Source organism: Callorhinus ursinus, unplaced genomic scaffold, assembly GCF_003265705.2.
Source record: "Callorhinus ursinus isolate GAN/ISIS: 27379988/994484 unplaced genomic scaffold, GSC_fseal_2.0 scaffold36, whole genome shotgun sequence".
NCBI classification, from domain to species: Eukaryota; Metazoa; Chordata; class Mammalia; order Carnivora; family Otariidae; genus Callorhinus; species Callorhinus ursinus.
In genome coordinates this window covers 2,805,594-2,830,932 of record NW_027397098.1, presented here as the reverse complement: position 1 = coordinate 2,830,932, position 25,339 = coordinate 2,805,594, and the positions used below count along the sequence as shown (strand labels likewise).

Genomic DNA, 25,339 nt, shown 5'->3' with positions numbered 1-25,339 from the left:
TGGGCCAGGAGGAGACAGTGACACCATGTGGTACCCAAAGGCATTAGACAAGAGCCTGGAGGACCACAAGCCCAAACAGCATGCACTGAAAACCACCACCTGGTGAGATTCTGCCTTTAATATCTGCAAATCAGTAGAAGTCATTATGGAAACTCTACTATCCCAGAGGACAAGAAATCCCAACACTATAGATGGATTTTGAGTCCTTGCTTTTCATTGTTTTCCCTATGGAAGGTTGATTCTGGGCCCACTCCATGCCTATTCCAGGCATCCTATGTTGATTGCTTTCCAGAGGTAAATAACCATTCCCACAGAAAAATCTCACAACAAGACTAACAAGACAAATATTCCTTGCATCATATTGCAGTCTCCTAATCATACTATTTTGGGCACTAGTAGTTCATCTGCATGTTTCTACATCAGAAAGATAAAATTTAAAACCTAATCCTGTGAGATTTAAAAAATCAAATTTAGAGATTATGCTAAGTTTTATGTTTACCTAAATATTTAAAATCAAATTCTACCTAGAAGCACTAATAATCAAAGCCTTTTTTTAAACTGTTTTTTATTATGTTAATCACCATACATTACGTCATTAGTTTTTGATGCAGTGTTCCATGATTCATTGTTTGTGCATAACACCCAGTGCTCCACGCAGAACGTGCCCTCTTTAATACCCATCACCAGGCTAACCCATCCCCCCACCCACCTACCCTCTAGAACCCTCAGTTTGTTTTTCAGAGTCCATCGTCTCTCAGGGTTCGTCTCCCCCTCCGATTCCCCCCCTTCGTTCTTCCCCTCCTGCTATCTTTTTTTTTTTTTAACATATAATGTATTATTTTCTTCAGAGGTACAGATCTGTGATTCAACAGTCCTGCATACTTCACAGCGCTCACCATAGCACATACCCTCCCCAATGTCCATCACCCAGCCGCCCCATCCCTCCCACCCCCCACCACTCCAGTAACCCTCAGTTTCTATTTCCTGAGATTAAGAGTTCCTCATATCAGTGAGGTCATGATACATGTCTTTCTCTGATTGACTTAATATAATCAAAGCCTTTTAAACAATACTGGAAACATGGCAACGTATGCATGTGTCCTATAGGTTACAGGTGTATTGTAACCAATCAAAGCAAAACAATGAAACTTGTGAATTGCTACAACCACTTCTGGCAAGTTAAAAGTAATTCCAAAGCATTCTTTAGGAGCTCTCTCCAAGAGATTCCAGCAGCCCTCTGACAATATTCTGAAAGAGCAGAATCACTTGGGATTGTAGGCAGGCCAACTCCAGGCCTGGGTCAGCTGACGATGGGAAGCCTGCCCTCGGCACCCACCATTCCCAGATGGGCGGCGGGCGGTGAGGAGAAAGCTGAGGGAGTGGATAGGGCAAGAACTGTTTCCCAACAGCCAAGGGTTTCACTGACAAACTCCTGATTTGCCTGGCTCTGAAGCGAACCTACAAATTCATCAGGGACAGTGAGGCCATCTGGTACCCAAAGGCATTAAGACGAGAGCCCAGGGGATGACCTCTGTGGCCACAAAGCTAAACTAAGGCTTAGAAATGGCGGCCAACCAGAGCCACGTGCACAGGCACAGAGACACTGCCTTTTCAGCTTTGCCCGCCCCACGGCTGCCGCCACATCAAACTCAATAAACTGGCTGCAAACACGCTGCTGTACAAATGCCAGACGGTGACGCCCTTGGGAAAATACCAAACTCATTTTCTCATCGGTTTTTTCATTCTCTAAAAATGTATTCTTATAAAAAAGGCCCATACTTTATATTTAGAACATGGGAAAGGAGGCAAGAAACATCAGGAAGACCGAACACGGGGCCGTTATTAAAGCTAAGCTGGTCGGGCTGAGGCGACACCAACCAGAAGGTGGCGACAGCTCCACAAATAACTAGGTGTCCGTTTTCATAACAACATGCGGCAGAAGAGCAGGGACGCCTCTCGCCCCGGCCCTCAGCACAGTTAGCAGAAGTACACACTGAAAGCACAGAGATATGCCACAAAGAAATCCGCTTCAGAGTCCCTATGTATCTGCCCTGGAAGGTGTACCTAAGTTTCTCCCCATCATTTAATACTCGATGAGGCCCTAGGAGGTGGGGGGTTACTATTCCCTATGATCTACAAAGGAGGCTCAGACAGCTTCAAGAACATGGAGTCCAGACCACATGGACTGAGTCTAAATTCCAGATTTCTCATTTACTGTAAGTCTGTCTTTGAGCAAGTTACCTCATTAGTTTAAAAAAAAAAAAAAAAAAAAAGAACGGCAGATTATCTCCTAGGGTTGTTAGGAAGAGTAAATGTGAAATGTATACCAAAGGCAGCAACTAGAAATCATAAACCTTCAGCAGGTGTCATCTGTTATTAGCACTGTCACTGGCAACAAGAAACAATTAGGAACAATAACACTGTTATTGCTGCACTGGGTCACACAGCTACTAAAGAACGGAACTAGGATTTGAACTTGGGTCTGATTCCAAAGGGAGGCTCTTTGAGCACTCCACTCTTCTGGACTGAGATAATGGGGGGAAGAATTCCGTTTCACTTTAACAGGATGATTTTCTCTATCTCTTGAAAAGATTTTAGAAGCTTTCTAACATCATAGCTTTATAGACACCAAACCGAAAACATCTTGCAGAAGATCACATTAAAGTGAGGATAGAAGGCGGGAAAGACACATTTTCTTGAAAACACACAAAGATTTTTATAAGCATGTTCATGGCAGTGCTATTCTTAACAGCTCCACGTTGGAAGTGACCCAAATGTCCATTATCAGTAGGATGGATAAATACATAGCGGTACACTGACACAGTGAAATACTACACAGCAATGGGAATGAACAGACAGCAACTGCAAGGCTGAATCTCACAAATACAGTATTGAGCAAAGAAAGCCAGACACGAAAGAGTCCATACTGGATGATTCCACATATATAATGTTCAAAAACAGGCAAAACCAATCTTTGTGTTAGACGTCAGGATAAAGAGCATCTCGGGAGTGGGCTGGGAGTGGAAGGGGATAAAGAGGAATCTTGGGGTGCTGATAATGTTCTGTTTGCTGATAAAGGTCCTGGTTATACAGGTTTGTTCACTCTGAAAATTCAGTAATCGGTACGGGTTTTTGGCTTATGCCCTTCTCTGTATGTACACTAGGGTTAAATACGGTACCTATTAAATAGCTATTAAAATTACTATCTAGAGATCATTTGGTTGCTGCTATGTTACTAGAATTTTGTTATTTTAACCATTTTAAACCTTGTTCAGTCCATAAGAAGTAATACAGTAAAATGGAAAAGAAGACCAGGTTTGAAGACTATTTATCCTGAATTAGAACCCTGATTATGTCACTCAGCAGGTAGGTGATTTTGTATAAATTACTTAATCTGGGTCTTAATTTCCTCAACTGTGAATCAGAGCTCACATACCTACATTTGCTGAGTGGTTGTAAACATGAAAGGAAACTTTCCGAAAACATCCACCATCCACCATCCACCATCCACCATACCTGCCCCTGCAGCAGCCGCTCAATAAATTAGACCGTTAAATAGTTCCAATGAATTAGTTAATAAATTAATCTACCTCTCCATTAACTAACATTCTCTCGAAGTGAAAATGGATAGCCATGCACTGCAAGTTTACTAGTTGAGACAAAGTTTAATGGATAAACCCACTCATGGTCTCTGCTCTGCTCATCTTTCCAATTTGGACTTAGGTGACAGAGAGGGACTTGGGAGGGGGAGATGGTGGAGGGGACGAGAAAATCCCTGACAGACAAAGCCAAAGGCAAGAGCGGAGCTTGCAGCCCGAGCCTGCCAAGGCGTTGAAACTCCAGATAATTTCCCAATCTCTATGCTTCAGTCTTCTTACCTACAGAACTGGGTGGCCATTTCTCCCCGACTTCTCGGAAATCTGTTGCAAATAACTATTCTGAGCACAGAGCAATTATATAAAAATAAGGGATTTATGAAAACAAAACATCTCCTAGTTTGGCCCGATATAAAGAGTTACTCTTCAAACATCAAGACAACCTTATTGACGCTCACAATTTGCTTAACCTCCCCGTGGCCCTTCAGATAAGACCTGAATTCTGCACATTCCCTCCCTCCCCATGCCTCCAGGGCAGATTCTAGAATTCTGGTGGCCTGCAGTACTACCCTACTTCTGTGAGTAGTGAATGATGGGTGGGGGGAAGGGAATGCTCCTCTGCCCTGACCAAGGGCAGCACGCACCTGAAAGAAAGGAGAGGGACAACCAAGTGACTGGCGTCACCGCCAAGGGTAGTGACCCGCAGCACAGCCACATGACGACAGCCCATACCACAGGGCATGGCAGAGCCTGCTCTGCTTCTGGGCTCTGCATGTCCCAGCTACCGAGTCCTACCTGAAGCACAAAAGCACAGAATGGTTTCTCAACCCGACAAGTACAAGAAAATGGCTGGGCCCGAGTTTGAATCCCGAGATATTCCAACCTGAGAGGCGGGCCTCCTTCTCGGCGGCTATCCACCCGGCCGACTGTGCCACGGGTTCAGTCCGATGTTCTTTCAGGTAAGAGGTCCTGTGCTCCGGCCCTCAGGTCTGTCCACGAGGACGGTGATCTGTGAGGCAGCCAAGGACAAAAAGCCACCACTGGATCACTAACAGATCACGGAAAACAAATTCTGCGCAGTGATCATCTACCGCCTCCGCAGGAGGTTCCCATCTGCACCGCAGTCCACGTACAGGGGTGCTCCTTCGGGCTCCTCCTTAGCCTCTCCCTGGCACTCAAAGCCATTGCCCATCTCCTCCTCGATGTGAGAGCCAGCCTCTGGACGATGCTCTCCTGGTCCTCCCTTACCTGTCTGCCCGGGCATCCTGTCCCCTCCACTCTCTCCCACTGTTCTCCAGGAACAGGTCCTTAGCCCTATCCTCTTGCCTTTGGTGACCCACACGCCCTTGGCCTTTCTGCTATGTGAGCCATTTCTAAGGTGTATGGTGAAGATTGTTCCCTTCCTCCCAAGCTCTGGGTCAAAAACTCCAAAGTGCCAACTGGACACTTCACATCTGAAGCAACATGTTTAAAGTTGAGCTCAACCTCACTGGTTTGTTCACTGAGTGCCCCCTATGGGCCAGATAAGGATAGAACACTAAACAGGAGAGAGCAGACCCCTTATATTCTAGTGGAAACCATCCCAGGCAAATTTAAGTTGAAATTATTGTTTTTCAATAGCAATAGAGAGGACACCACACACACCATTCTTCCATTGTCCGAAATAATCCCGTCACCTTCCCTTAACTTCCTATTTTGCCATCAGCCAGGCAGCTTTCAAACTGATGTTATCTCTGCCATGTGCTAGGCCTCAGCCTTGATGCGTAATCGAACAGTCAGCGTTTCTTTCTCATGATAAATGTCCTTGGGACCATCATCCACTGCCACTGCTATAATCCTAGCCCACGCTTTCATCCCATAGTCTCAGGATAGAGCAGCTGGCTCTTCACCAGCCTTCACCACTCCCGGTCACTCTTCTCTCTAATGTAGCTGCACCCCAGCCAAATCTGATGATGCACTGACTATTTAATCAGATCAAGAACCGCCAGGCCAAGTATCACTGCCACACCAGGATAAAATTTTAACTTTCTGCCTGGTTCTTAAGGTTCTCTACAATCTGGCCCTCAAGCACCTTTGCAAACTTCTGGCTCCCACTCTCCAGCATAAACCATCTACTCTGACAAACCAGTCCACACAAAAAACCCATACACATTCCTAACTCCACCTCTGTTCCTGATTTCTTCCCAGGTGGCATTCTGTCATCAAAGCCAGTGAAAAGTCCAGGCCCCTCGCAAAGATCCAATTCAAAGCGGACCTCGCCACGAATCTTCCCACAGCCACTTCTCAAGAACCATCCTCCTCTCGTCTGGACTGATGCAGACAATTCTGCTTGCTCCCCCCCTTTACCCACGAATTTGACACTTATCATGAGTTAATTTTTCCTATATACCCATGTTGTCTCTCTTCAAGAACAGATGGTCATCCCTTCAGCAGGGAAGAGACCTCTGACTGACTTAAACCATCCCACAGCTCTAGCACAATGACTCAAAAATAAGCCATAAGGAGAGGAAGCCACACAGTGACTACATAATGCAAAAGGACCAGTAGAAAGCTGGGGCCACCAACTCCTTGTACCTTTGCTGCAGACCATGGGGTCAGCAACAGATCTGGGTTCACTCCCTGCTGCGTGCCCAGCATCATGCTTGTGTCACACCACGGCCACTCAATAAAAATGTATGGAATGACGGGAACAAACACTGGAGGATTAGACTGTCCAAATAAAGGAGCTCCTTTCACAACGCTTTTCCTGACTCCTCATGAGGGATCCCTCACCTCCAGCCCAACAGGACACTGTTAATGTTCTTCTTAGGCTACTGAAGTCTACTTCTATTAAAACTATTTGGGGGCGCCTGGGTGACTCAGTCGGTTGAGTGTCCAACTCTTGGTTTCGGCTCAGGTCAGGATTTCAGGGTCATGAGATCAAGCCCCACATCGGGCTAGGTGCTCAGCAGAGAGTCTGCTTGGGATTCTCTCTCTCCCTCTCCATCTGCCCCTCCCCCTGACTTGCTTTTACACGCACACACACACACTCTCTCTCCCTCACTTTCTCAAATAATTAAATCTTTATTTTTTTTTAAGACTTTATTTATTTGACATAGAGAGACACAGGAGAGAGGGAACACAAGCAGGGGCAGAGGGAGAGGGAGAAGCAGGCTTCCTGATGAGCGGGGAGCCCAATGCAGGGCTTGATTCCAGGACCCTGGGATCATGATCTGAGCTGAAGGCAGATGCTTAACGACTGAGCCACCCAGGTGCCCCTCAAATAATTAAATCTTTAAAAAAAAAAAAAAACCCTCTATCTGAAGTTTTCTTATCCATCACATTAAGCTCACAAAAGAAAAGCCTGATTCTTACTTATTTCTCATCCTCAGAAACATCTCAGTGTGCTTTCCACATATTGTTCAACTAAAACTGGCCAGGTGATATGCAGGTCAAGTGAAGTATTGAGCTCAGATTTACAAAAGGGGGCAAACGGGAGGGGTGGGAGAGGAGGTCAACCCTTGCTTTGAACACATTCTCCACCCTCATTTGATTTTGAAGGAGCCCAGAATGAGTTCTAGGCAAGTCTCTTCTTTTGATACGGATCAGTACAGGGAACCAAATGTCCATTTTTCTAACCCAGCAGATTATGCTCACTCTTGAACAAAATGATCCAATAAAACATTCACTAAAAGTCTGTAACATTAAATGCTGTGTGTAAGCAGTGAGTCTTTTGCCATAAAAAGATAACTCAAATTATTGTCTGGTGAGAAATAAATATTAGTATGTTGGCTTACATTAAAATTCCCATAATTAGTATTTCATTAATATGCAGCCCATTAATCTGCACAAACCTATGAGCAACTGAAATGCGGTCAATTAACAGATTTCTTTAATAATTGATTACCTTAAAGTCACTGGCCTTAAAATTGCCTTAGACAGATAAATTACACTCATCAAATAACATTTGATACATGACCGTTAAGTGACTCTGAGCTGCTCTCTCTCCTACGTAAAGCAGCTTGATAAGATCTGAAGTTCAAGGACCCTTGCTTTTCCCAGAGAAGACTGTTTTGTGGTCTAACAGTGTCACCCAGTGGTAGTAGGCACAGTTTGTGCTCAGAGCAGCTGTTGTTTTTAAAAAGAAGCACTTGTCACACGTGTTTACTAAAAGAGAAAAAAGAAAACCACTTTTCTGAATTGCACAAAGAAAACTAGTATGTGTAAATTCTGGAAAACGGGGGGGGTGGGAGGATGGGTTAGCCTGGTGATGGGTATTAGAGGGCACGTACTGCATGGAGCACTGGGTGTTATGCACAAACAATGAATCATGGAACAGTACATCACAAACTAATGATGTAATGTATGGTGATTAACATAACAATAAAAAAGTGTAAAGAAAAAAAATTCCGGAAAACATGGGGCTGGTACAAGAAGAGAGCCACCCTATAGCCAAGGTTACTCTGAAGCCCTTGGGGACCGTACAAGAGTGTACAGATCTGAAGAAAGGCAAAGTGAAGCTCCTGCGACTCAGGGGTAGTGCAGGTTTGACTTTCAATCAGTTCAGTGTCCCAGGACTGAGCCACAGGACCAGAGTCACCCCTGCCATCGGCTTTATTGTCTACCATTCGGCGGCTTCAGTTCTCAAAAGCTTAGATTCTTCCAGAACAAGGGAAGAATAACCAGTCAATTCTATTCCAGGGCTGACTATCTGATTTTAAAAACTTATGAGGTAAAGTTTAAGTGAAAATAATAAATTATTTAACTTCCTTATCTGTAAAAAGAGAGGGCTGGACCAGATGACCCTTGAGATCCCTTACCAGTTCTAACATTCTGATAATACAGAAGAGTCCAGCTTCTCGGTTGCTCCCAACCACAGGGGCTTGGAGCCAAGGGCTGCAGAACTTGGCCCCATCATTAGAGCCAGATGCACCAGGAGAAGGTGTTCCTCTGATATTTCACACATACCCCCACCTTGGCCTCCACTCCAACTCAGCCCTGTTCCCAAGAACACCATGGACTTCACATGAAATCTACAGTGATTAAATTTTCTGGTAGTGATACTGAATTTCCCCAGATGCAGCCACCTTCACTCCAAGTCCCCCTAAAAGAGTCTCAACTGCTTGGCCCAGAGCTAGAGACATGCTCCTAAGAAAGGAGCATGGACCAGACTTTATTAAACCAAAACTTCAAATCCAGGGGAGCTCCTAGATATCATAGTGAAAAAACACACATGTACCATATAGGGTAAATAAAAAACTATTTATCCCCCTTGGCATAAAGTCTCCTATATCAAGTATATATTGCACCATAATTGAATAAATTCGTGTGAATCCTAAAAACCACTCAGAATCATGCCACAGTTCACCCTGTTACTCCCCACCTAGTTTCTCTTTATGCATCTTTGTCTTCTTTAGAAATCCATAGATATTCTTCTTGCTTATTCCCACCAAATCCCAAATACCTGTGAGTTTTATGAAGTTAATGACAGTTTTTTCTCCTCATTCCCTTACATTTAGAAAATCAGTAACTAGTCTCATGGACCATTTGTCAGAAGACAAATTTTCGCCGCATCCTTTCTGAAGAATTTGCTAGCAGTCTGTGGGAAAAGGCTTTAACATGTACACACCCTGAAACATGGTAATTTCACTTCTAGGAATTTACTCCAAGATGATAATCAGAGATGCAGACAAGAATGTATTGCATAAGAACATCTGTCTACAATCTATGATAGTGAAAAAAAAAAGGAAACCACTTAAATATCTAATATTGGGTTACAATGTGCCTTAAACATTATATTTTTAAACAATAAAAGGGGAAATATTCACCATGTATCAAATAGAAAAAAATACCAGGTTCCAAAACAGTATGCCCCCTACTTTCTAGTATGTGCGTCTGCATGTACAAAAGCTATTCAAAACATCATGCAAGGCACAGCATCAGCACCAGGAACTTGCTAAATGCAAATGCCCAGCCTGAGAGCTACTGAATCAGAACTGCTAGGGGCAGGCCCAGCAGTCTATGTTTTCATGCTCACTGTGTGCCACACAACCTCTGAGGTAAGGTACTGAAATTTACCCTATCGGAGGCACAGAGACACTGAGGCCCAGAGAAGCTGGGTAATTCACTTAGGGCTAAAAGGTCAGTAAGTGGGCAGTATCACCCAGCTAGCTCCACAGTCCACGCTCTTAACCACTTTGCTCTAGAGCCTCTTCCAGATGAACTCATGTTTGGAAGTATGCTCCATGCTCTTTCCCCTAAATGAACAGCATGATGCAACCCACCTATTGGTTTGTCTTCTTCATTGTGTTTTAGCACTTCTGTTACAAAGCTACCGACTGGGGTGGGGGTGTTTGGGCACTCTCACTGGCACCACCACTGACATACCTCTTGATGAGCACCTGCTTGACATCTTTGAAGGCTATAGAACGATCTTTAGGTTTCGGTGTACGTTAAACACCAGCCCACCTGGGCAGAAACCTCAATGCCCACCAGTGACAGACACCATGGGCCGTGACAACTAAACACAGAAGGCCTGTCTACTGGCAGCTAAAATGCAGCTGTCACGTGGCAGTCCCAAACACACATTCTACAAACCACCTGGCTTACCATTTTTTAAATGATGCAACTTTTGATGAATTTCTTTTACTCTTCCGGTTTCTATTATTATTTCAAAATCTGCAGGCAACACATTTTTATGTTACACTATTTTATATTCACAAAATTCAGGTTTGAAAAATAAGGCTACCAGAGTGTATTCCCAAACCGCAAGTTCCTAAGTAAAGAGGCCTCCTTCAGCACTTTCGTTGTGTTATTTTCTAGGAAGAAACACCTCAGTCATTCATGTCAGGAAACCACAAAGGGGGTACACTGGGAAGATGACTGATTTAGGCCTCATCATTCCTCAGAGGAAGGAAACTACACAGACTCCAAAAAACATCCAGCTGGACTAGCTGTCAAAGTCCTCAAATATTCCTGTCCTCAAGAGCCGAATAATAATTTCATAAAATTTATGACTTGGCCCAACTAACCAACCAAATATTTTCAAAAGAGAAGGTTATCTTTAAAAGGACTTAGGGACAGAAACTTTAAAGGAGCACAGAGGCCATTTGTACAACTTCCGTGTTACTTCGGATGAGGAAACTGAGGCCCAGGAAATGGCTTGGCTAAGTTCCCAGAGAAAGGACAATGCCTGAACTAGAACCAGTATCTGACTGCTCCCCGCTACGGCGTTCCACACGGGCTCTGTCACTTCTGATGACTATACTGAATTCTCCCAGTGGATTTTCTACATTTTCTACACATTTGGCGCAATCTCTAGCACCGCCATTAACATTACCACTTCATCAATACTGGATAGCATCTTTAAAGATGCTAATATGTTTAAATTTTTAAGCATACTTTAACAGCAGCACCACACGCCATCTCCTTCTATATCCTGCCAAATTCTAGAAGAGTACAAATTCCTTTTGAGGATTTAAAAAAAAAAAAAAAGCCTCTCAAGGTAAAAGAAAACTACTGATTTGACCTTTCTGAAAAAAAGTTTTACTTATTTCAGTAATCTCTACACCCAACATGGGGCTCAAACTCACCACCTTTGAGATCAGGAGTCGCACGCTCTTCTGAATGAGCCAGCCAGGCGCCCCTGCCCTCCGCCCTTTTTTAAACGTGAGATAGTAGCACTGATCAACTACAATGTTAAAAAAACAAACAAATAAAAACATCAAAAGCCAGTGACTGCACAGACACAGTAACTTCAGACATCCCCTTTAGATTCCTCATTTACCACCATCTCGTCCCTCTGTTAAATCCTATCCCTCCTCAAGCATCAGGATTCAGGATAAAATTAAGTAAAAAACTACTGGAAAGGTGAAAATCAGCCCTACTGACAACTAGAGAAGTAATGACCAACCTTACAAGCCGTCCCCAATACTGCCACCAGAACATAAAGAATGCTCACAATGGGACACAGTCGAGCCCACAATGCCACCAGGAAAACAAGACATCCTTCTGATCTAACAGGTGCGACTGCTAACTTTTTACTAAGTGACAGCTCTCACAACACATTCATCTCCTGCCTCCTAGATAAATACTGTTAATATACCCCATCAATGAACTGTGCCTGCTTCCTGACAACAACATCCAACCTAGGTCTGGCTCTATTCCCCCAGTCCCGCCTTCAAAACACCCTGCTCAAGCACAATCCGAACTCTGCTTTCCAGGAGAATTTCAACGTTCTTCTGGGCTACGTTCACCTACGACAGCAAGCTAAATGAACCACACTTGGGTATGACCACACCTGTTCCTGGTGCTTGCTGGCTGATGAGATTCAACACACTTTTGTCTTAATAAGTTACCAGTAACATGTGACAGAGCAGCAAGAATCTCAAATAAAAAGCCCGCAAACTGACACCCATCTTTCTGGGTCTGTTTCCTTACTGATAAAATGACAGCCAGTAATCCTATCATTTTCATCTCAAACCTGCTAAATTTCAGCCGTATTGTGTGTCAAACAGATTTGTTTCTAGGAAAGAACGTGCTCTGGCTTCCACTCACTCAGCTTACCCTTTCACTGATACAGCTTGTCTGGAAATTTTTTTCCGTTTTTCATTCTCAAAAAAAAAGGGGGGGAGAACACCATGCCAAAAACAATGGTTACAATTATGTGTATTTTCTGAATGGTTAAAATGTTTCATAATTACAAGAATACAAGTCGACTTTTATTTGATTTCTGCTTCCACAATAAAAATGGGGCTAGGTCTCCGTCTGGTTCTTCAGAGGACTGTCTGGCTCTAACTAAACCCCAGAGAGCAGCTATTTACACAGCCCAGGTACTTTCAATTAAAGTCTGTTTTCCCACTTCTCTTCAGGTTACCTCATGGGCCTTCTGGGAACAACAGCATTAGCCGGTCTTGTTTTGGTAGACACCAAAACCAAGACGGGAATATTAAACCCACGGTGGCCAGCAAGGCCAGAGCCAAGCGTTTCCTCTCGTGTCCTTAAACACTGGCCCTGTCCCTCCTCCGGGTGAGCCTCGGCTTGGGCCCTAAAGACCCAGAGAGGAACGAGACGCGGTCCCTGACGCCCGAGCTCACAGCTAGCGGGGGAGACGAGTACCCACACTGCAACAGTGCGGTACCACGCCTTGAGGGAAGTCTCAGAGGTGGGTGCTTCTCAAGGCTACGTCCCTCCGACTCCAGGTTCTCTCTGTACACCACACACATCAGTGAGGACGCCCTGGGACACATGTGACCGCACCTGACCAGACGCAGCTGAAACCGCAGGCACTTGTTTTTAACTCACACAAGAACCTGAGGTCAGATCGTCCAGGGCTGCTTCAGAGCTCCGTGGTCTTATCGGGGACCCCGGCTCTTGCTGTCGTGCCCTGCCTTAGCAGCCCCATACAGCAGCTCCCAGAGGAAAGACAGCTGGGTACACCTCCCCCCTCTAAGAAGTCTCTCCCTCTGTCTGGGGGCAGTCACTCCCAGAAGCCCCCAGGGGGACCTGCTTGCATCTGATTGGCCGGAACTGTGTCATGTGATCACCAGAGACACAAAGGAAGCTGGGAAAATGGGAACAGGCACTTCGGCAGCGAAGGGCGGAGAGCAGGGGCTGTCGGGTAGACAGTCAATTCTGTCACTTCTGTCACACACAGACTGTTAGGGGCTGATGTGCCCCCCCCCCATTCATATGGTAAAGCCCTATCTCCCAGTGTAATGACACCTGGAGGTAGGGCTGTTGTGAGGTGATGAGATGAGGCCATAAGGGTGAGACCGCATGATGAGATCAGTGTCCTTGCAAGAGGAAGAGACACCAAAGCTCACTCTTTCCCTCACCACGTGAGAAAGAAGGCAGCCATTTGCAAGCCAGGAAGAGTTCTCAGCGGTTACCAAAATCAGCCAGTACCCTGATGTTGGACTGCCAGCCTCTAGAACTGTGAGAGAGAAATGTCTACTGTTTAAGACCCCCAGACTATGGGGGCTCCTGGGTGGCTCAGTCAGTTGGGCATCAGACGCCTGATTTTGGCTCAGGTCATGATCTCAGGGTTGTGGTCAATCTTTGAGCCCCATGTGGAGCCTGCTTGGGGTTCTCTCCATCCTCTCCCTCTGCCCCTCCCCCTGCTCACACGCTCTGTCTCAAAAAAAAAAAAGACACCCAAACTATGGTATTTTGTTATGGCAGCCCGAGCTAAGACATATCCTCAATTCAACTGTCTTCAAAGGCACTCCAACCTCCTGACAAGAGGCTCGCTGGGCCCCTCGCGTGAGGTCATTTAGCTACTTTGGACCTCCGCTCCAAAGCTGAAAGGGAAACCCCAGCAACAATCATTTCTTCAACGTGTGTAGCCCTCACAGCATCGGTAGTAAAAGCCACAACAAGCAACAAAGACAGGAGACTTTTTAATGAAACGCTTTTATCCTTAGCTTTTCCATCTACACAAAACGTCCCTTTTCAAACGGGGGTGGGGGTGGGGGGAGGGCCCGGCAGCAGTTTGGCAAGAGTTCAAATATAAACACATTTGTAGTGGGTGTGGGCCCTGGAACAAGGGAGTCAACTTCTCCGGTAACTTTCTCTGCTTGAACTCTGCATGTTAATTCAGATCCCTCTGGACTCCTGTCATTCTAAGACACCAGACCTTGCTATTTCCCACAGCTGCCCTGCAGAGTCACAGGAAAACAAAACGGTGTCGCCAGCTTCAGAAAGCATCTTCCTTCCCACAAGCCATTACTTCAGTCACCCACCAGGGCTACACCTAAGCCCTGACTATCTCTATGTACGGTAACAGGCCGAGGGAAACTTTCAAAATGAGAACGGGGAAAAAGCAACAGCCACCTACTTAGCAAACGAGGAACACAGGAAAATGAAAGCCTAAAAACAAGTAGCCCGCATTTAAATGAGCAGACCTGAGGTGCCACAATGTCTAAAAAGTGTAACGGCCTTTATTCTTACTGGAATAGGAAGGAGGATCACTGTTTTAGAAAATATTCAAGATTTCAAAAATGCATATATTTCTGGAGTAGAGGCCTTAGAGAAATAACCACTTAATTTTAGTAGTGAGGAATAGATATATGTCATAATTCAGATCCCATAGAAGTTGAGAAATTTCATTCATTTTCATTCAAACAGGATGCTTTTAAGACCAATTTATAAGGACTGCAACAGTCTCCTATTTACTTTGTAGCTTTCACCGGTAAGTTCTCTCCCAAAGTGAATCACTCCTTCTTCTCCCATGCAAACACGTAAAACTCAAACCACTCACCACTTTGTCAATAACCCTCATGGCCTCAGCCACCAGGGATGAGGACTTGGGCCCCAAGTCCCAACATATCCTCCATCAGGCTACTCATTCTGGCATTTCAATCCAATCTATTACTACCTAATAATACTACTGTCAAATGATGTTTTCCCCAATCTTGCCATACCATCAAGCCACTTAAATCCTACAGCAGCAATAGTGATTAAGTAAAAGAACAGGGCAGGATGGTAACAGTAAGTACTCGGCCCAACACTAGTTCCATATAAAATGGAGAACCTGCTTCTCTCTCCCTGCCAGTTAGCCAGTTACCCAAGTTTTAAAAGTTTTCATTTCTCTTGTTGCAAGACGATTCATTGCTCAAGAACTCAACATCCAGAAACTTCCCATCAGCTTTGACTTCTCTCACAGTTCCTGTCAAAAAGTTCATAACTTTAACAGTATCTGTTTTAAAATCCAAATAGTAGCTACTGTAATTTAATTAAATGAAAAGGGTAAGGACAAATGACATGTCAACACATTCATAATCAAAAGTTGTCTTTTACTTACAGCTGGTTATAAAGGAAATCATTAATTGCTTCCAGAAGAACAATTATAAAATCACTCTCTAACAAGAAACTACAGATGTACCATGATAGCTGTTTCCCTTATGACTTTAAAAAAAACTAATCTGAAAAGCTTAATAAGAATAGGACCGTTTTACCTACTTATATTAAGTCTTCAAAGTTAAATGCAGCCAAAGGGCCATGAAAAATGATAATTCTTTAAATAAATTTTCAAGGCAATTCAGGGCTCAAAGAACAAAATATAGAAATAAATACTCTTTAGTATGTAATCTTACAAATGTCAAATTAAACAAGATTCCAAGTATTTGAGAGTGAAATTTATCTCAGATTTAAAAATTCAGTTTATAGTACAAAATCTACAAACACAATGGTGCCTGTGACAGTAATTAGGAAGGCCACTAACAACTTTATTTTCCTAATTTCATCTGTGAATCTTCAGAATGAAGTCCCAAACTTTCTTTCCGCTTTATAAAATATATTAGTTCTAGGAAAGATCTGTTAACATTCCTAAATTTCCTTATATCCAATAGCAATATACAACAATGTTAAAGATGATTATAAGCACTTTCCTTCTATGAACCATCAGACTTGCTCTAAAGTTGATAAACTTTCTAAAATACCTCAGATCAATGGCTTTCAAACTTCTGGCTGTAATCCTCTTTACACTCAGTGACCCGATAAACACCCGAACTAAAATTAGCTGAAGCAGAAGCTTCCAGAAGCAATAAGCCATCTTTACTATTTGCTGTACGCTCTGATATTTGCATTGTCTCATTTTTTTGTAATGCTGGCTGTGACCCACTGAATTGATTCCATGACCCACTAATGGACGCAGCTTGAGAAATCCTGCCCTGATTCATTTATTTAAACTTGCCACAGTAACTTAGCAGCAATCTGAAGACGAGAGAAGGCACCAGAAAACTTCCAACAGAAAAAAATGTAAATTGGATAAACTGCTGCATGCCAACTGTCATCATCCCTTCCAAAGAGAAAACACTTAAAATCCATTACCTTTTAAAAGTTTTATTTGGGCTAGTATTGCTGATACTAAAGTCATTACCTCTCTTCCACCTAATCTTTAAACTATCCTTACTCCAGTCACTAAAGAATAACCTCAAATCCTTCTAGCTATGTGAATAAGTAAAGGAATACAAATTAAAGATTACCTAGAGAATTCTGTTGATAGGTAAGTCTTTTTCCCTTCTTAAGACAGAATGTGGGGAATAGAGATGACCTAGGAAGTATTGTATTTTCTCCCCTTAAAATATTTTTATAGACTTTATTATTTTTTTAAGATTTTATTTATTTGAGGGGGGATGCACATGAGTGAGGGGAGGGGCAGAGAGGGAGAGGGAAAAGCAGACTTCCAGTTGAGCAAAGAGCCTGACGTGGGGCTCAATCCCAGGACCCTGAGATAATGACTCGAGCCAAAGGCAGATGCTTAACCGACTGAGCCACCCAGGCACCCCTCCCCTTCTTAAAATATTTTTAAAAAGCAGTTTCCATAATTTCTCTATCCACAAATAAAATTATATAGTACATCAATATTTAAAACTAACTTGAATGGTATTTGCCTGTTTTTTAAAAAAATGACGGAACAACTCAGATAATGTTTCTTAATACCAAAATAATTCTATTTGCATAATCTTTTAAGAAGCAGAACAAAAATTCCACCCAGGGAACTAAAGTCAACAATGAGTAAGAGGAAGGGTTCTAGTCCCAGGTACGTAGACCCAACAAAGGCCATTTAGCCCCACCATACAGGAAACTGGGCAGAAAAATATATGGGAGAAATTAAAATTGATCTATTTTTCTTCCTGGTCAACAGAGATAAGGTAAAAGTGAGGGTAGTATGGAACAGTAGAAGAGCTTAAGCTTTAGCATCTGAGAAACTCAAACCCAGCTCTACCACACATTAGCTCTCTGACCTTAGTCCAACAATAAAAGCACTTAAAATAATCACTCAATAAATACTAGGTGTGGGCGAGCACAGTCCTAAATGTGCACACCCACCAACTCACTGAATTTTCACAACACTCTGAGGTAGGTTCTGAGGACCAGAGAGAGACTAGGAAGCTTGTCCAATTTCATATAATTAGTCATAGGAAGGCCAGAATTCAAACACTGCCCAACGCAGCCCAAACCTTTGTGGGGTTGCCTTCAGAGCCCTGGTTTCCTTATGTTTCCCTCTCAGAGCTGCATGTGGATTAACACCTCTGGCCTGTCAGGTAAGGACTCGTGACCAGCCAGATCCAGCGACACACCCGCCACCAGCTCAGGGCACAGTGTCTCAGGTAAGCGGAATTCACCTGTCGGAGTCACAAACTTTATCTTTTTTTTTCTTCTCCCCTCTCACTGCCCAACCCCTCAAACATACCTCCCCCATACATACCTTTCACTGACCGAAGGAAATATGTACTGGAAGGAGAGCAACAGAAGCCCTATCATGAGTATATTTACTCAAGGAAGGAAGGGAGGTATCTAATGTTTGCAAGACAGGGCAAAGTTGTCAGGCTTAATTCAAAGCCAAGACAATGACAGGCAGAGAGCTACAGAGGCTGGGACTCAGCACAGCAGGAGTGTGCCAGAACAATCATCAGGGTTATGCAAGGAAGGTCTCTCCCAGCAACAGAATGAAGGCAGCGGGGAGCCTAGGCGGGTAATGCTGGAGTGGGACGGACTGGGCCAGTTGTGGCTCCGGGATCTGGCAGAAATTAAGAGGGCAGGGCCTCAAATATGCCAGGAATTCTGCTGAGGGCAATAAACCACCTAACAATGCAAAGCAGGATTGCATTAACATCAGTTTTAGAAACAGGAAGTACCAGTACCAAGTCGCTAATAAGTGTGCACAGAATTTTTCAAAATAGGGTTACATTTTTCCTTTCTTTCCTGTCCATATTAGTTGGCAAATGCCATCCCCTCCATTTCCTCACACACAAAAAAGTGGGTAAACAGAGGCACACACAGGCTGTTCAATGGACCTAACCAAAATACAGCAATCAAGTTAATTGAACCAAGTTGTTGAAACACATGCCAATAATACACCATCACCCAATTACTGAATCAGGCCATTTTTTACAACAAATAGAGAGTAACTGCTGAGTATGTATGCTCCTATGGTGTAACAAGTTAGCTACGAATGTCAGACTCGACTGGTAGTTGTTATAGCCACAGCAGACAAGGCCTGCTCAGGTTGGTGGTTAGCAATTTACCTCTTTGTTTCACATTATACATCTATCAGTACTTATTATAAAAACCACCTCCCAAGTATTAAGCTATCACTAGCTTGCTAAACCAAGGGGGGATACAACCAGTAAGTCTGACTTGGAAAAAAAGCACTGAGAAGTGTAAATCACATAAATTGAATTTATGAATGTTCAGAAAACAAGACATTGTTACTATAAAGCTATTTAATAATCTCAAGAGATACAATGTTTTTAGACTGGAAAAAAATTAACTATGAAACTAACTGCCAGATTAAATAGTATTATCTAACAAAAGTAGTTTACAAATACATCTATTTTAATTAAATGAAGTACCAAATGACACTGTGAGCTTAGAATCATTAATGTCACTCCTACTGAAATTATAATACCTGATTATAAAATAAACACACAAAGTATCCTAGACTTTATTTCTGTCTTTAATCTAGTTTATATTTTGCCTTTCATGCTTGTTTTAAAATAAATTTTATTTCCACCTCATTAATAAGAAACAAATTTTGTTTTAAAATGGTTCACTGCAGAGATCTGTGACTTGGGATAACTGGACATTATTTCCTCGTTACATCTGTTACTGACCCTTTCCTTTACAATTAACTAAACATGCTTTGTCAGAGGGCACAGGCCCAAGCCTCAGAAATGCCAAGTCCTATTCCCAAATCTGTCACCCACAGGCTCTGTGCATTCAGAAAATGACCATGCCCCCTGGGATCAGTTTCCTCATCTGTGAGTCCCGAACCAGGAGATCAGAGGTTCTCAATAGGACAGTCTGATCTAAACCTGAGACTTCCTTGGGTGTGCGCCTGTGTGCGCGCGCAAAGACACACACACACACACACACACACACAGAGCACTGGGCAACCCAGTCAGGTTCCATGACACAGGTCTTTCAAAGCCACACACATTCTCCCATCCCCCCAAAAATGGCAAACGTGAGAAATCGGCTCTTTACCTATCTGCAACTATTATACAATTAATAGGTAACCCCTAAAATACCTATGACCCATAAGGAATGCATATTAATAAGCTTGAGTATGAAATGCAGCCCCTCATTGCCACCTTGGGGCTTTTGACAGTCGGAGGTGGTCAGTCAGCAACAGAAAGCAATCTGCAGTAACAGAGCATTACATTGCTTTCTCAATACTCAGTGTAAACAAACAAACAAGAACAAAACACTATTTGATTAATAGCAATGACTTAAAATGGCCTTCCTAAAGAGTCCTTCCGTGTCATCAGAACTGACTTGAAGGTTGGTAATTTGATATCAGAGATCTACAATCAAGGAGTTCCTCATTACTCCTTCCCAAGCACAGATCTCCAAGCGCTGATCACAGAGTTTCTGCATTGTTCCTGGCTCGGCCAGGACAGTGGGACTGAAGAGGGAAATAACCCAGTCAGCGCTCGGCATGCCAGATACCAGCCTGGTCACATATTCCCCTCTCTCACAGCCCTGACTCAGAAAGTTCTGCTCTCGACACAACAAAGCCGTACAGAACCTCCAGCTTGATTAGCAACCCACTGTGTGTCCTTTTCGGTGGGACTCTGTAGGCTGTGTCTGGGCCAAAGCCACTGGCCTGGATGCCCTGGCTGCAATGCCATTTCAGGGTAAAATCTGAGGAGGCCACTCTGGCCCTGCCACTTCGCAGACATACCCAGATACCAACAGTTCCGTGGCTAAAAAAGGCAGTACGGACGCTTTCGTTTTTAAAAAGACAAACATCAAAGCAGGACACCTGCACTAAGAATGGACTTTCTTCCCAGGGGATTATCTTAAAATGTAAATCAGGTCAGGTGCCTGGCACGATAGCTTCTCTGAACCCCTGGAGCGGCCCTCACTCCCTACCTGACTGGACCTGGGCCTACTCCCCACACACCAGTCTCTCCCCTGCCCTTGCTCCCTGCACTCCAGCCACACTGGCCATCCTGCATTTCTCACCTGGCTGGTCTTCGCACAGGCCATCCCCCTACCCCAGAGCACTCCCTCCCAGCCCATCCTCAACCTCTCCCTACACTGGCTCATTCTTGCCCTTTTCATCTCTACCCTAACGTCACCTTTCCAGAGCACCCCATCGAACCCGGGCCCCACACCGTCAGTCTCTGTCCTGAGCCTGCGTCCGCTCTCACAATCTGGAACTCTTTCTTTATTGCTGGATACAGGTTATTCGATCATCTCCCTTCTAGATACGGAGCTCCCTGAGGGCCTGGGCCCTTTCTCTTGTATACCACTCTATCTCCAGGGCTTAGAATATCCTAAATGCTCAATTATCATTTCTTAAAGTGATTCAATATCTCAATAAATTTTGCATGGAGATGCAGTCCATAAACATTTTTATTTGTCCTAAATTGGTCGTGGTGCAAAAAAAAAAAAAAAAAAATGTATTCACTGGTACTGGGCTAAATTAATTTCTCCTTTATTTCTCCCTACTAAATACCCACCCTTGGTTGGGTCTGAGCTCCACTGCAATCTCCTGATTAAAATGGGATTAAAAAATCATTTGAAATTTTTTTTCTTTTTTAAAGATTTTATTTATTTATTTGAGAGAGAGAGAATGAGAGATGGAGAGCACGAGGGAAGAGGGTCAGAGGGAGAAACAGACTCCCTGCTGAGCAGGGAGCCCGATGTGGGACTCGATCGGGGGACTCCAGGATCATGACCTGAGCCGAAGGCAGTCGTCCAACCAACTGAGCCACCCAGGTGCCCTCATTTTGAAATTTCTAATAGAAACTATGTTATCAGTGATGGTTGGGTCTCAGGTAATCCATAGAAATACTACTCCTACTAGCAAACATTTATTCAGTATGCACTTACTGAGTAAATGTTCCAGGCACTGATCAACACTGTGTTTGTTATTTCATCTCATGTAACCTCCAAGACAGTTCCATGAGAGAGGTCTTCCCACGCCTACTGACAGAGTAGGAGCTGATGCACAGTGACTTCGCGACTAGCTCAAGCTCATGCAGCAGGGAGAGGTGGGTCAGCCGGGTGGGGTGCTGCCGGAGCTTGACCCCCTCACTACTGCCCCATCTTCTGTCCCTCCTAGAGCAATCCACTCCTCGGGGAAAGAGGGACAAGGTGGAGTGTCTCTCCTCATTTTGGAACCAAGTCATTATTTTTTTAAGTTTTTAAGGGAAAAAAGAATTCATCTTTTGACCCACCCGGCCTCAGTCCAGCTAATTTCATCCTAATTCCTCCAGCTTGCCTTCCCTGTTCCCAGTGCCTCCTACTTCCCTGAACCTCCCCTTTATGCATCTCTATGCTTTGGAATTCATCACACAGTCCATAAGTACTTTCTGCCCCAGCCTGTGCACACGTGTGTGTTAAGCACACAATCACATGCATACATGCAAATCCCTGTCCAAACTCCAATTTGCTCTCTCTAGCTCTTACAAGTCAGAAGGTAAATAAGTCCCCTAAACTATTTCATCCTGAGGTATAAGAAGAGGTAAATAACTCCTTGACCTTCCTAGAGATGCTAAAATGCATAACATAAAAGGTTACTTGTTCACAAAGTACAGTTTGAATTATTACACAGCCTGAAAATGACCAAAATTAGGTGGAACTTTTAAGAAGTGTCCAGGATGACAGCTGTACTTCTGGGGAGAACACAGGGAGGACTGGAAAAATGGGCTACGGGAGGGGCACTGAGCAGGGAGATGCTAAATCCAGTGTTTGCAGCTGGAGACCACCTACACTTTGCTGCTGAATTTTTAAAAACCACTTCAACACCTTAATAATATGTTCTGCCAGGTATAATAAAAGTGTGCCCAAGGAGCTTGAATTCTTAAACTGCCAAGAGCTAAATGAGAAAAAAAGCCCAAAGTAGCAGATGAAGATGTAAGGGGGAAAAAAAAATCCTTTCAACTACTGAATTGTATGGCTCCAACTAAAGAGCAGCAAAAGAACACATCCCCCAACAGGACATGCTGATGTTGCTTATTTACATGTGAACCACGTGGACTGCCTGAACCTCTGTTTTCCTTCAAACGCTCCACAGCTGTGGTTTATGACCCTGGCTTGCGCATCAGAACCACCTGTGGAACTTCAAAACACAATACCAGTGTCTAGCTCCAGTAGAGAACCACGAAAGGAGAATCAACCATCATCAGCCACACCTACAACAGGGTCTGGGCCACAACGTAACCATGTTAAGAGGGAAGGCTGGTCAGGACTGCAAGAACCAATGAGTCCACATGTCTCCTCTCCTTTCAACTCCAAGACCAACCACCTGAACCAACCATCCATCCATCTACCCTTCCCTGAGCACCTCTTGTACCAGCACTGAGTGCCAGAGACACATGGCAGACCACACTGGCAGACCTGCCCTCAAGGAGCTTCCATTCTGGTGAAATCACACCAGGAGATTTAAGTTACTCTATTTTTAAAAAGGGAGGTGCAGCTAAAAAGGCTCCCCCAAGCAATTTCCATCGGTCTTACTGAAGTCCTTTTAGCCCCCAGCTTCTCATTCAGTCCTCAGAAGTGTTTGTTGCGTTGTGCCGAGCTTCAGCTGGCAGACCAGGCACCACCCACCACATTGCTCTACTCAGTGGCTGGGTCCAGACAATCAAACACTATTTCCTCAGTGCCCCTGATGTGCCCCACACCCTCAGACAGGGTGACTGGAATCTTCCAAAGTCAAGTTTGTCCTTTAACATCCTGGGTCTCATAGTTTCTCTTTTTTTCATTGCCTATCCTAGGCTTGGGGGATATAAAAGATCTACAGGAGTCCCTTTTAAGAGTGTTTAGTCTCTTCTGTAAAAACTAAACCAAGATATATAACATATTAATATCACATACTGATTCAGAACTAAACTGTACAGGAGGAGGGAACACAGATTAGTCAGAGTGTGCGCACTCCACTGAAGCGAGCCCTCGAAGAAGGGTTTGGCCAGGCAGAGTCAGCAATGACCAAGCAGGATATTTTAAGGAGCACCAAGAGCCCAGACAGCAGAGAAATAATGGGGACACACCAGCCTGACTGAATCAAGGAGGACTCATCAGATAAGTGGCAGGAAAGAAGGTAGGAGGGACAGCTTAACACGGGGCTCTGCGTCCAGATGGGGTTCCCCTAGGACACTGTAAGACAGGTGTGGCACGACCCCCAAGAGGAGGAGTACGGCTCAGATGGAAACTGTTTTAGGCTCACGGAGAAAACAGCGGTCTTTAACTCTGACTCAGCCTATAATAAATATCTGACACACCAATTATTTTCAACAAGAACCTCATCAAAGTGGTTCATAATGCTCCCATTCCTACCATGAAAAAAATCAAGTCGAAGAGTGCCAAAGTCGAAATATTTACACATGAGAAAATAAAAAATGCTTCCCACCAACCTCCCGGGCTTTTTCATGCTCCATCCTCACCATTTGCAGGGCACGCTGGTGTCTGCGAGCCACGGGCAGACATGAGCATAAACAACTATCTGGCTGTCCATGTGGAATTTTGTTCCATAACATGTGACCATTAACTGTCTGTCAGGCATGGTGTTGGGCGCAGTTTGAACCAAGGTGTAACACAGCAAGCCTTTCATTCCGTCTTTCAAAGGAGGTATGACACCTGGAAAGCAAATACAATCTGTTCTCAGCAGCCCACAACAGAGAAGCTGGTGAGTTCATTCCTCCATTAATTTGTCAAGTATTTATTTCGTGGGTATTAAGCGCCAGACGCTATTCCAAACGGTGTGGAAGTAGCAGCAAAGGAAATAAAGCCCCTGCCCTAATGAAGCCGACATGGGGTTGGGGGGGGGCAGGCAGTGAGCAAGCAAACAAAAAGGTATGTATTTGTCAGACAGGAAGTGAGTACTATGGAACACGCACACAGGTAAGGAAACAGGCGGTGCTATTGTGGGTATTTGGGGAAGACTGCACCAAGGAGAGAGCGGACACCTGAGTGGTATTTGAGCAAAGAGCTGAATGAAGTGAGGGAGCCAGCCAGGCTGCTATGTGGGGAAAGAGTTCCACTCCAGGCAGAGCCATGGGCAGGTGCAGAAGCTGAGAGCAGACAGCCAGGAAGCCTGGGGAGCTTCTGCACTGGGAGCGGGAGCGGGAGCAGGCGCGAAGCGAGATGAGAAAGCAGTCAGGAAAGAGAGTATAGCAACATACCACAGGTAGGCAGGGGTAAAGTGCCCCTGCAGTTTAGGAAGTTTATGGTTATGGTAATACGGTGATAATAACAGTCCTCCTTCCTTACTGAGAATCTGCAGATCCTTCCAAGTCTGGTCTATTACACAAAAGATCAGGACAGATCCGAAAAAAATAAATTCAATGCAAAGAGTGGCTTCAATAATAAAGTGAAGAAAGCGCTCCATATATTTGGAGAGTATTCCCTAGCCTCCAAAATGTTCAACTCATAAAATCTGATGGAAATCAGAATATTTCCAAACTTAGTGATGGCTTTAACCATCAGGGATGCCCCCAAGTAGAATATTCTCCACCTTTTTAGGCAGAGGATAGAATGGTCTTTTAATGTAAAACAGTATTAGAATAGGCAATTAGGTAGTTCCCTATCACAGTTTACACTTCAAAGCGAGCTGTGCCTTAGTAAACAGTCTTGGGAGAGACTGCAAACACTGCACGTCACTAACATATTAACTAAAGCCACAGAACTGTATGCTCAGCTGGAAATATCAAAGGGATGTTCTCATCTTTAAGATGATAAGTGGAGGATGCAAAACTGTAATTTCCTGCTTTGTGGATGCATGGTAGCTTCTGGAGACATCTTAATAA

At 44.1% G+C, this 25,339-nt stretch overlaps 1 protein-coding gene across 3 annotated transcripts in view; it reads right to left on the bottom strand.

Moving 5' to 3' along the window:
- Nucleotides 1–25,339, bottom strand: part of FAM107B (family with sequence similarity 107 member B) — a 228,164-nt gene that overhangs the window by 18,061 nt on the left and 184,764 nt on the right. The window contains exon 1 of one of the 3 annotated variants that reach the window (XM_073879893.1): nucleotides 12,879–12,900. The exons of the other annotated variants lie outside the window; for them this stretch is intronic. The gene's annotated coding sequence lies outside the window, so the exon portion shown is untranslated. Of the gene's footprint in view, nucleotides 1–12,878; nucleotides 12,901–25,339 lie in introns of those variants that run through there. 3 annotated transcript variants of the gene reach the window in all.